Raw genomic sequence first — 12,756 nt, 5'->3', positions numbered from 1 at the left:
TATATATAACTCGAAACAAAGAAGAAAATCCAAATGAGCTTCCATCAAATGAAGTGATAGATTTTAGATCCTAGAAGGCTATAAATATGCAACCCAAGAACAAAGTACAACATAGGCCTAAGGACAGGCATAAATTTATTAGTTGTAAAAACCAGGCACTATAATACACAGATTGATCAACCTGAGAACAATGAGCAAGAACCCATATGCAATTGCGCACATCCATGAGATAGTTATATATGGAGGTAACAATGAGCAAACTAATCAAACTTCTTTCACCTTATTCATGCTTCTATACAGGCAACACACCAAAAGCTACTTACGAGTATAAGGTAGTTAATAACCATTTCATTGAAGACATAAAAACAACTCAAACAAAACAAGAACGCAAGTTGCTTAATAACCATTTAAAATACTACAGACAAGTTCACAATGCATATTGCTTTATAATGCCCTTCTCTCTCTCTCTCTCTCTCTCTCTCTCTCTCTCTCTCTCTCCTTTTTTTTTTTTTGAGTTGCTTTGCAGCTTTAAACAATACTTTTAAAACTATACTTTTATGGAGAGAGCAAACATGGAGGAATAATTCACTTATAGGCACCGACTTATTTCTCTAACAAAAAAGGACCGTGACCTTAAGAAGATCCAAATAAAAGGGAAGTCTTCATTTTCTACATCTCCCAAATACTGAGTTATGAGTCTATTTAATGTCAATTTCAACTTGATCCAGATAACAAAAGAAAAAGAAAGGCTTTAAAGAGGCATAGTTTGAGCAATAGGAACCCACAAAAAATTAAAAGTTAGCAACAAAAGTCATGCCTCCTCATACAGAAAAAAAAAAAACAATGGTATTTGTCTTGGTATAGGTATATGCCCATTTAATTAGTTAAAGCATTATATTTTGTGGGAAGGAGATGAAAGGAAAACTGCTGATCTTGCATACCATTTTCCCCAAAAATTAAAAATAATTCAAGTCTCACTCATTTTTGGGAAAAGGGCAAACGATAATCAAAGAGTACAAAATGAGAGTTGATTAGACTATAACAAAATGATTAAGATAAACAATGCATGCTTATCATTGTAACCTGTATGTGTCATATTAAATGAAAAAAAAAAATACACACACACACACAGTAGTGGCAGCACATTACTAAACAAATATAATGATGAATTAATGGTGAGGCCAGGAGAAGTAACATTGTCTCATGACACAATAACAATTATTGTCTCCCATTTATGCTGTACCTTGCCCAAGATTTTCAGTTTTAACATTGTTAGTCATGAGACAGAAAATGAGTCGACAGAAGAAACATTCAACGTGAAGACACATTAGAAATTTATAACACACAATAGAAGCAGGCACTGAACAACATCACCAATCATATGAGCTGAAGTTAAAGTATGAAAGCTAAAGAAAGATGATTTCGTAAACCCTATTGAAAATAAACCATATCCAAAACCAACATTGAAAAAACTACAAGTCAATCATAGAAGCGATGGAGTAGCACCAATAGATATTATGTCTATTTGCCCCAATAAGATCTTTCAATTTCCTAACTGCCTGTCCATGGATCTGTAAAACTAAACAAAATAATGTCGCAACAGAAAGGGTAATGCATGCTCATTAAACTAGCCTGTCAAAATTAAAAGTAGTTTTATTATTATAATGGTTCTGTAGCCCATATGTGAATCATCAATAATACAATTTATTTGAAAAATGAGTAAATGAACTAAGAATGATGGACCCAATGATTCACTGTTACAAAAATATCACTTAGGAAAATATAGGTCAAGCGTAAATAAAAACAAGAATCACAAATTAAAATTGTGGTAATCTCAAAACATAATTTGGAGGTATATTTTTGGTAGAGAGTAGAAAAATGAATTTAGTCTCGCAAAAAATTCTCTTAATAGTTGATACTTAAATGAGCAAAAAAGCTTCCTTTGTTCTTTAATTTCACTAAGAAAATAGTCTTTAGTTAACTACAACTGATCTATGGGGTTAATGCAAACAATTGTAGGTCTTTATGTACAAAGGTAAAAACTCAGTTAACTGGTTGTTCTATATAAACTCATCGAAATTTTTAATAAACCAATATAACCACATAACAAGCATGTCAAGGAACATTATTACTCAAAGGTGTATAAAAGTAATATAGGCAAATACACCCATGGACTTTATAAGACATATGAAGTCTTATCCTTAAGAATCAATAGACCTAGTACGAGCTCTATGGCATGATTTCATCTATCAAAATTATTTAGAGGTTCGAGTTTGCTTATACTCATGAAATATAAGCTCATTGATCGATGTTAACATTAACAGTTCATTAAAGATAGAAATTGTAGAATATACTAGGCATTAATGAAGAGCCCCAATATATACTAATTGTTTCGGCCTTACCTGGAGTGGTAAAAGGACTTGAGACACTTTACTGAATCTTATAACCAGAAACTAAACTCAACTTTAGGTTGATAGAAAAATAGGCAGGATAATGAAGTGCCTTAGCAACATGCTTATGAAAGTGTCTTGCTTTATGTGGAGAGGCGAAAAGACTATAGACACTTACTTTATCATATACCCGGAATTCAAAACTCAATTATAGGTAGTTTAGAACATGTCAACACCTAGTAGGATGGCAAGAAGAACAATTCTAGTTACCTCTGAATATGAGTTTTAGAACTTGTTATATGCTGACATTGATATCAGGAGCCATAGTTATTCAAACCTCCTGTGGGGAGCAAGGATTCCAGCTTCTAAAACCAATATCACAAGTTGTCGATCCAATACTAAGGTTTAGCTAAAATATTTTACACGGGCAATACTATATGTGAAAAGCTTTAACTAAAACTGGATCAAGAAGAATATTAATTGTGTTATTTGAGTTTTGTGATTAAAGCTTACTGTGTAGTTTTACAATGATTAAGGAGACTTAGATTTGCTGTAGGCAAATAATTACACAGCGAACAAGAGGAAAAAAAAAAAAATATATATATATATATATATACTCAAAAAATCAATTATCCATCTGCAACAGTCATATATATAAGCCTCAACAAGGCTATCTGAATTTAAATTGCAGAATACTAATATGAAAAAGAAATTTCGATTAGCACACCTGGTTTCGAGGACTTTGTAATCCGAAGGACAATTAGAAGATGCTGAGCTTATTCGATTAACACTTCAACAAGTTTTGAAGAAAAATTTAGGCAGAAACCGATTGTTGAATTCTTAATCGAAGAACCCTAGCATCTAGTGCAACCCAGATTTGGGGCTGACCGTTGTGATATCAACGGTAAAAGCTTTGCTCTCTCCTTTTTTATATTCAGGCCTTTCCGGGTTGTCAGTTGTGGGTTGGGCTTTCATAAACCAGGCCCAGATCAAACAAATATTCCTCCTCCCTTTGGTGCTTGGGTTTTCAAAATTATTATTATTATTACTTCTTCTTCTTCCTCTTCTTTTTTTATTTCAAATTTAAAATGATATTTGATCGAGCACAATGGCTTTGATACCAAATGCAAATTAAGATTATAGATCAAATGCAAATTAAGATTATAGTCTTATAGATATGTATATTGCAAATTTGCTCACCTGAGAGTCAGTGAAGGACATATGTATCTCAACCACATATATTAAATTAAGAAGCTATGATTAATTTTGAGCAAGCCTCATTAATTAATATTGTACTTCTAACTTATAAAATTCCAAAAAAAAAATTGATTAAAAAAAGTTAAAAATTAAAATTTGATCCACAAAAATGAAAAGAAAATATATTAAAATCGTAATTCTAACCTGTATACTTTCGTAGTATCGCGGACAAAATTCGCTCCAAACTTTCTTCTTGGAAAGGTAAACAATTATCACAAGCTGCGAGGTTGCAACTTATTTCCTCAGTAATTTAGAGTTACTTAATCTACAGTTTTCAAATCTATGAGTGGCCTCGCCATCTCCTTTACAAAGTTCAAGGTTGGATGCGTAACTTCTTTTGGTCAGGGGACCCGTTGGTGAAGGGTTTGACCTTGATCTCTTGGTCTCTTTGTTGTCTTCCTAAATGCGAAGGGGGTTTAGGGCTCAAGAATATTTTGTCTCTAAATCAATCTATGCTTCTGAAACGTTGTTGGGAAGTCATTGAAAACACATCTTTATCAGCGTCCTTCATAAGAAGCAGATTTCTTTCTGAGTCTTTGCTTCCTGTTGCCTATTATAAGAGGTCGTCAATTTGGATTGGTCTGAAAAAGCAATGGCCTCAGGTCAATATTAACTTGAGATGGTTGATTGGTAATGGTCTCAATGTCAATTTTTGGAAAGACAATTGGCTTGGCTGTCCGTTAACCCATCTGTGCAATATTGATAATTCCCTTCTTCCTTTTCTTAATTTGAAAGTGAAGGAATTTTTGTTTCAGAATCAATGGGCGTTGCCTCAATATTTTTCTCAATGGTTCCCAGATGTAGCTCATCAGATTAATAATGTGATTCTTCCCATTGATGATGTTGATGATCAAGCGGTTTGGCAAGGTACGACATCTGGCAAACTCACAGCTTCTGATGCCTATGAATTATTGCCCAACAATCACCCAATTTCGGATTGGGGTAAGGTGATCTGGCACAGGGCCATTCAACCTCGAAAAAGTTTGACTTCTTGGAAAGTTCTACTTGGAAGGATTCTAATTGACTCAAGGCTTCAACGAAGTGGCTTTTCTCTATGTTCTAGGTGTGAGTTTTGTTTTTCAAATGTGGAAACAATCCCTCACTTATTTTTAGATTGCCCTGTGAGTTTTGGGATGTGGAACTGGATTCTAGGCCTCTTTCTTTTGCATATGCCTTTACATGGGACCCTACATGATTTAATTGCTGCTCCCTTTTGGTCCCGGCTTCCCTTTTGGTCCCGGCTTCATTCTTCAGGTGCGTTACTTTGGAAACTTGCTTTTTGTAACATGGTTTGGTGCATTTGGGTGGTCAGGAATAAGCTTAGGTTTGATAATGCTTTTTTTAGCATTATTCGTTTTAAGCAATTTTTCCTTCATTCTCTTAAAGACTCGGCATTTCTATGCTTCAAATCTTGTGCTACTCCTTCCTCTTCCCTTCCCATTTTTAACCTGTTGGGGTTGTCTTCTCTAAATTATCGATCCCCAAAATTCACTCCAGTCATCTGGACTTGTCCCAATCCCCCATGGATAAAAGTGAATACAGATGGGTCGTTTGTTGATGACCAACATGCAGGCTTCGGTGGAGTCTTTAGAGACTCTAATGGCTTATTTCTGGGAGCTTTTGCATCTAGAGTAGTGGTTCCTAGTGCGGTGGATGCTGAGGTTCTTGCTATCATTAAGGCTTTACATATTGCTCATGTTCGTCATTGGACGCATATTTGGCTTGAGACTGATTCAAGTATAGTAGTTCATTATTTTAACAACCATACTCTGATTCCTTGGCTGCTACGGGTTCCTTGGTTGAATTGCCTGCATATTGCTCGTCAGTTAAACATAAAAGTTTCGCAAGTCTGTCGAGAAGGAAATAAGGTGGCAGATTGTCTTGCAAGATTTGGTGCCGCGAATGATGGCTCCCTTTGGTGGGACGAGGTTCCTGATTTCATCTCTGGGCCTTTTGGCAGAGACATCACTTCTACAGTTTATTATCGGTGTTCCTAGTTTATTATCTGTATTTTTCTTATGTCCTTTTGAGACTTGAGTACTTTTTTTTTGTGCATTCTTCTTTGTACTCTCTAGGCAAGGTTTTGGTCTAACCCCCCTTGCTTTGTATTTTTTTATTGGTTATTAATAAAACTTCGAGTGAGGGTGCTGAGTTTGCCCTTATCTCGCTTCCCAAAAAAAAAAAAAAAAAACCCATGAAATCTGGTAAAATGTAGTAATATTAAACTCTTTTAATAAATTCATCACCATCCTTAGTTATTTGCTCAAATTTTTAGCATAAAATAGTTATTTCAATCTCTTGTTTAAACGGAAAATATTGAAAACAATGTCACGTTATCCAGATTCAAGACTCTCACCTACTTTAAAGTAACATAGGGATGAAAATTCAATCCAAGAGATGCTACAAACTCTACAGTAACTTGGGGCCAATTAATATTAGGATATGCAACAAGATGAGCGTTGTAATTTCCAACAACACCAAAAAATTTCCCCGTTATCGCCACCGAAGATATCTCTTTCCTCTCTCTCCTTAATCTCATAGCAAAAGTTGTCATTTCTTTCCTCAAAGATGTGCATTAGGCTACAAAATGATAAAGAAATAAATGCATTAGGAGTTTTAAATGCAAGTCAAAGAAAATTATGACAACAAAGCAAGGTTGATTTACAAAAGTTAACTCTACGAAAAGGTCAAAAAGGAAGTGTACGTACAAGCAACGTACAGAAATGAAAAACTGTTTTCCTAAACCAAGTATAAAGGAATTTCAGTACATACAAGAAGCTTCTTTTCACCTGGCCATGAGTACGAGACCCCATAGGAATATGAGCATTGTCCTTAGCCATGTTACATAACGCCTGAATCAAATCATCGATGGAGTATGACATTGTTCATGGCTCCTTCTAGCGTTAATGCATGGGCAAGATTGTTGATATCCTCAAATGTGCAAGCAAAATGGAATAATTCAAGCATCTTCAAAAAGAAAAGAGAGGATACATTATTCTTAAACATTCAAAACAAGAAGCTACAAATTTTGAATGATGTAAATTAGAAAGAACAGTTTGTTTCCCACTTATAGAACCCAATAAAGCGAGTTTCAACCTCAACTATTTCTTCCTGCAAACTCGCGTATCTGTTTGAAGAAGTACTCCACCACTTTCACATCATGGTTGGTCTCTTTCTCAATCTTCTTTATTTCTAGTGCATCATTGATGCTAAATCCATCAATCAGTTCTTGTAAATATGACTGAGCATTTTCACTAAAGCTAGGTAGCTCTGTGACTTGAGGAATTTGTGAAACCATAACAGCCATTTCAAAAATCTAAGCCATAACAGCCATTTCAGGAATCAGTTCTTGTAATGTTTCTGTGATACAACCATTACAATACTGAAGCTTCACATGAAATCTAACATCCCAATTAAAAAAATAATTATTATAATAATAATAAAAAAATAAAAAACAAAATAAACTGTCATTTTAATCGAACTTTCCAGTTAAACTGCTACCATCACCTTCCAGCTTGCAAATTACAATTTCGGTATTAACCAAAAACAGACGACATTGGTAAGAAATAAACAAAAGCACACACATTATTCTGAGATTTGAAATAAAAATTCACCTGGGTCTATGCCCAAAATGACAATTACAGCAAAATATCTCAATAGCCAACTGTATTAAAAGCAAAACAAGAAAATAGTAAAGCAAAGTAATCAGTACTAGTTGTGCTTGGATGACATTGAAAAAATAAAGCAAAGTAATTTGAGAAGCTTAGAATTGAAGACCAAAAGAGTAGCTTGGAATGTGATTCATTGAGATGAGAGATAGTAAACAAATTCATAAGCATAAACTGAACAATATTTGCCACTAGTTGTTAATCAAGTTCAAAATGATTAGCATTTGCGTGAATGAAAGAAAGTATGAATTATATTGGCAACATGGCCTCACAATCCAATAAATCATAAGGCTTTAAACATAAGTTGAAAACTCATTTTATTGCTATGCTAGGTTGACAAAAAACGAAAAACATAAAATTCCAATAATGGAATATACCAATCAATTTCGATCGACCATTCACATAACAAGGATGAAGCATACATACCATTCCCGTTTCAAATGCATATTCCATCTTGAATCGAACAAATTACAGCTATTCATTCCAGTGGTTATGCCCATATTGGCTTCACACACGTGCGAGATTCCCACTCAACCTTCTACAGCCAGTTCATTCAAAACCTTCGCTATAAATTAAATTGTTTGATAAAACTCTTTTATGTTAAAAACATATATCTTTATCTAAAAAAAAAAACATTTATCTTCATAAAATGATACTTTTATGTTAATCAAGTTCAAAATGATTTGCATTTGCGTGAATGAAAGAAAGTATGAATTATATATATATTGGCAGCATGGCCTCACAATCCAAGTAAATCTTAAGGCTTTAAACATAAGTTGAAAACTTATTTCATTGCTAATGCTAGGTTGTCAAAAAACAAAAAACATAAAATTCCAATAATGGATGATACCAATCAATTTCGATCGACCGTTCACATAAGAAGGATGAAGCATAAATACCATTCTCGTTTCAAATGCATATTCCATCTTGAATCAAACAAATTGCAGCTATTCATTCCAACAGTTATGTCCATATTGGCTTCACACACGTGTGAGATTCCCACTCAACCTTATACAGCCAGTTCATTCAAAACCTTCACTATAAATTAAATTGTTTGATAAAACTCTTTTATGTTAAAATCATATATCTTCATCTCAGAAAAAAAAAAAAAAAAAACACTTGTGTTTATAAAATGATACTTTTATGTTAATCAAGTTCAAAATGATTTGCATTTGCGTGAATGAAAGAAAGTATGAATTATATTGGCAACATACCATTCTCGCTTCAAATGCAGATGAATTCAATCTTGAATCGAACAAATTGCAGCTATTCATTCCAGCGGTTATGCCCATATTGGCTTCACACACGTGCGAGATTCCCACTTAACCTTCTACAGCCAGTTCATTCAAAACCTTCACTATAAATTAAATTGTTATATAAAACTCTTTCATGTTAAAAACATATATATTCATCTATTAAAAAAGAAACATATATCTTCATAATAGTATCATAATAATATTGTTATGTTAAACGGTGAACGTGGATTTTGATCAAACATGTTATAAAGTTGAAATTGTGGAACAAAAGTACATGGGCAAAGAAGGTGCATCGCGACAAGAATGTTGTATAGATCTAAATTTTTGATAAAGGGCAAGTGCAAGGGCAACAAGAATGTGAATGAAGAAGACAAGGTGGAGAAAGGAAGAAACGAGATTATTCAGCGCTGTGAGCAAGTAAAAAAAAGCCTTCATTCCTGACGATCATCGCTCTCTATATATACCTCTGCTTCGGTAGGTTTTCCGGCGATGGTTTTCCCCGTTATATGGGTTGCAGCATTTGAGACTCCAAAATTCTCTTCGGGGGTGATGTAAAAGTGGCTTATTTGCATTGTCTGACACGAGGTTAACCGGTTAGTGGGTGTTTCATATATCACCAAGTCATTAAGATCTATTAATGATCTATTGTTTTAAGACTACGGAAGAGACTTGGGTGTCGTTGCTTCTCCCGAAGAATATGTTGAAACGGAACATCCAGCCCCAGCTGGTGAAGGTGGACAACAAACTATACGTTCTCAGTAAATCATTATCCTCTTTTGAAATGTTTGACGACAATAATTGGTCTAAACTGGCATCATCTCCGATCGGAATGTATTTTTGTCATCCCTTTACACACTCAGACCCAGCTTGTCAGTTCGATATATACTATGCAGTTGCAGGCACAAATATATTGATTTTTTATGGTGGTTCAAGCTTTCGTTTTGACACAGCTGACCCTAACCAAGGATGGAGAATACAAATGTCAGCCGATCAATTCTTTTTCAATCAATTCTGTTTTAAGGGCACATGTTTAGTTGTGAATGATGGTAAACGATTTGTGCTTGTCACATTCTAGCCCTCTGATTGTCAGCACATATCAGTGCATCTGATTTCATATGACTTTGATAACATCACACACGACTACAGTCTCCATGCAACAGCCTCCATACTTGATGGAATACAAAGATGATCGTTTTTGTGATCTTCCATTACCTAATTATCGGCTGGTACACCTAGGAGATAACGTTGCCTGCCTTCTTATGTCTGAACATCGCCCCAGTGAAGTGGATGAGAGGAAGAATAAGATGATTAGATGCCACATTCGCATTCAAAGTCAGAGACAATGCTAGGCTATCCTTGAAAATCATATTTCTGCCTCGTACCCCAAAGCTCACATATGATGATGACAAAGATAATGATATGGATGTGGCTTCTAGAGCTGAACAGATGATTGGTGTCTTCTTGCTGTAATCAGCCCACGATCCTTCTTTTTTGCTGCTTACATATTCTTTATTAATCTCTCTTTTGTTGCCGATTCTTTACAGATGAAGTGTCTTATTGTTGTTTTTAGGGTCTAGGAACTATCTATACTGATACTTTTTTGAAACGCATTTTCTTTTCTTTTGGTGGGCAAGAATTGCAAATGATTTAGTTAAGGTTTATTATTTATTCGCAACACCCAGTATTTTATGATTTTATTTTGTTTTTGTTTATGATAAAAATGTACTTAGCCTAAAAGTTTAATATATATATATATACACACACTTTGTTGTTGTTGTTGTAGGGCAACCTAACATACCTACAAATCGAAGTAGAATTGACCAAGATGTCGCCAGATTTTATTCCATGCCTTCATGATGCTTTTGAAAGTGTAACATTTGTGCTGAAGTTATTGATGAAATGGATAATGTAAGTAATAATTGTCTTATCATCTCAACTGGTTTTATTAGGACACATAGCTCATTCTTACACAGCTCATCTAATTTCAATGTTTTGACTTTCAGATACCACCTTAAGGGGTTGGGATGTGCATTCAACTTCTAATCTTAGTAGAGGTGCAACTGGGTAAGGACCACTGTCTTTGTACTCGAGGGAATAACATTTTTTTCCCTTGAGTTTCCCTCAAACACCATTGCCTTATCGATTTTGATATATGCTCCAATGATGGAATGCACGTTCTTATGGACATTTTTAAGGCAAGCGTTGTGCCAAAAATATGCATTCTCATCATTCATCCAAAAAATATATATATATTGTGGTCCGCATAGAATTTCTATTTTGTAAAACATGATCTCGAATTTTTATTTTTTCATACTTTGTAACTAAATCCGTTCTTAATACTATTTGGTTCTACATCAATAATATAGATGTGTTAAAATGAATCTCTCATGCTATACCACAAAAATAAAAACAAAGTTTTTAGCCCAAAAAGAAAAAATTTTGATAAGCAAAAGAAAATAAAAGTTCCCCCTATTTCGTGCTTGGGACGTGCAAAGCCGACTCTTGCTTATCCATAATCCAATATAACTCAGCCCAGTACATCCAACACTAAAGAATAGACCGAGCCGGTCCAACCTCATCTTTGTCATGCTCGAGCTGATATTAAACTTGTTGGGCTCATGTCGTTTTCTGGTCTTTTGGCCCGTTTACCACTGCTAATCGAGATGATAAAAAACTTATACTTCCATTATCCATTTCATCAATAATTTCAACTAGAATAAAATCTACCCACATCATGGTCAATTTTACTTCAAAAATGTTAGGTTGTTAGGCTAAAAAATAAAAACTAAACTTTTAGGCTAAGTATGCTTTTACTAGAAATTAAAAAAAAAAGATAAAATATTGGGGGTATTAACGAAGATTATGACCATATCAAAGGAAAGAGAGTAGAACATCCTTATAAGGAGCATATTTGTATAGCAAACAGGTGGAACTAATGCTAATCAAAATTTAGAAGTTTAAGAATATCCTATTTCAATGTTATAGTCTTAATAGTTGGTAGCCTAGCCAATATTTACCTTGAGTTGCCGAATATGTGTTTGAATTAAATGAAAGATTTTCTCAATAGCATTATGACATGTGCGGGACAAAAATTTCACTATCTTGGCAGTCACTATTTTACGAAAAAAGTATCATCCTCAATGATTTTGGAAATCTCTCTTAAATTCTTAACCTGAATTACACCTGCATGTATTCTTCTACAAGCAACCTACATGCAATAAGAACCCAAGTTAGTAATTACCTCATGGCTGCTCCAAAACTATCCGAGGGAATAACATCTTGTCACACTCTTCTAACTAGAGTTTTTCCCGAACATAATTGCCTTATCGACTTTGATGTGTTCTTAATAAAAATTAATAAGGCACCATTGCTCTATCTTTGTGAAGTTCCTTTATAGAAAGTACATTCTTAAGGACATTTCCAAGGCAAGTGTTGTGCCAAAATATGCATTCCCATCATTCATCCGAAAAGAAAATATTATGGTTTGCGTAAATTTTCAATCTTGCAGGATATGATCTCGAACTTTTCTTTTTTCATACGTGCAACGAGATGCGTTTTTAATACTATTCGGTTTCACATCAATAATAGAGTTGTGGTCAAACGAATCTCTCATGCTTTACCAAAAACATATAACAACAAAAATTTTATCCTAATCAAGGAAAATTTTAAAAAAATATTGTCGTGCTTGAAACTTTCCGGGACGATCATTGCAAACTCATGGTCTACTATACCTTAACCCAGCCCGGTCTAAAAGAATGAGTCTAGTAGGCCCAGACTCATCATTATCGTGTTCGGGCCGTGTCAGGCTAATATTAAATGTGACGTGCTCGTATCGTTCTCGGGCATTGCGCCCCGTTTACTACCCCTAATTGAGATAATAAGAAATTTAAGCTTACATTATCTATTTCATCAATAATTTCAACTAGAATATTAATCTTCGCAACGCTTCATGAAGGTAAGGAGTAGAATCTGCAGACACCATGGTCAATTCTACTCGATTTGTATGAATGTTATGTTGTTATCCTACCAAAAAAAAAAAACTAGCCTAAAGATGCTCATGATCGATTGATAGCTAGGTGGACCTTAGTTCTGGTTGGTGATATCATTTGTCTACGCTGCAGTTGTATCCCAACACATTCTAACATGATCCATGTTCTATTCAATTTTGTTTATTCTGGTTTGATC

Source organism: Rosa chinensis, chromosome 5, assembly GCF_002994745.2.
Source record: "Rosa chinensis cultivar Old Blush chromosome 5, RchiOBHm-V2, whole genome shotgun sequence".
Taxonomy (NCBI): domain Eukaryota; kingdom Viridiplantae; phylum Streptophyta; class Magnoliopsida; order Rosales; family Rosaceae; genus Rosa; species Rosa chinensis.
The sequence above is the reverse complement of the archived record's forward strand: the minus strand, read 5'-3'. Positions refer to the sequence as shown.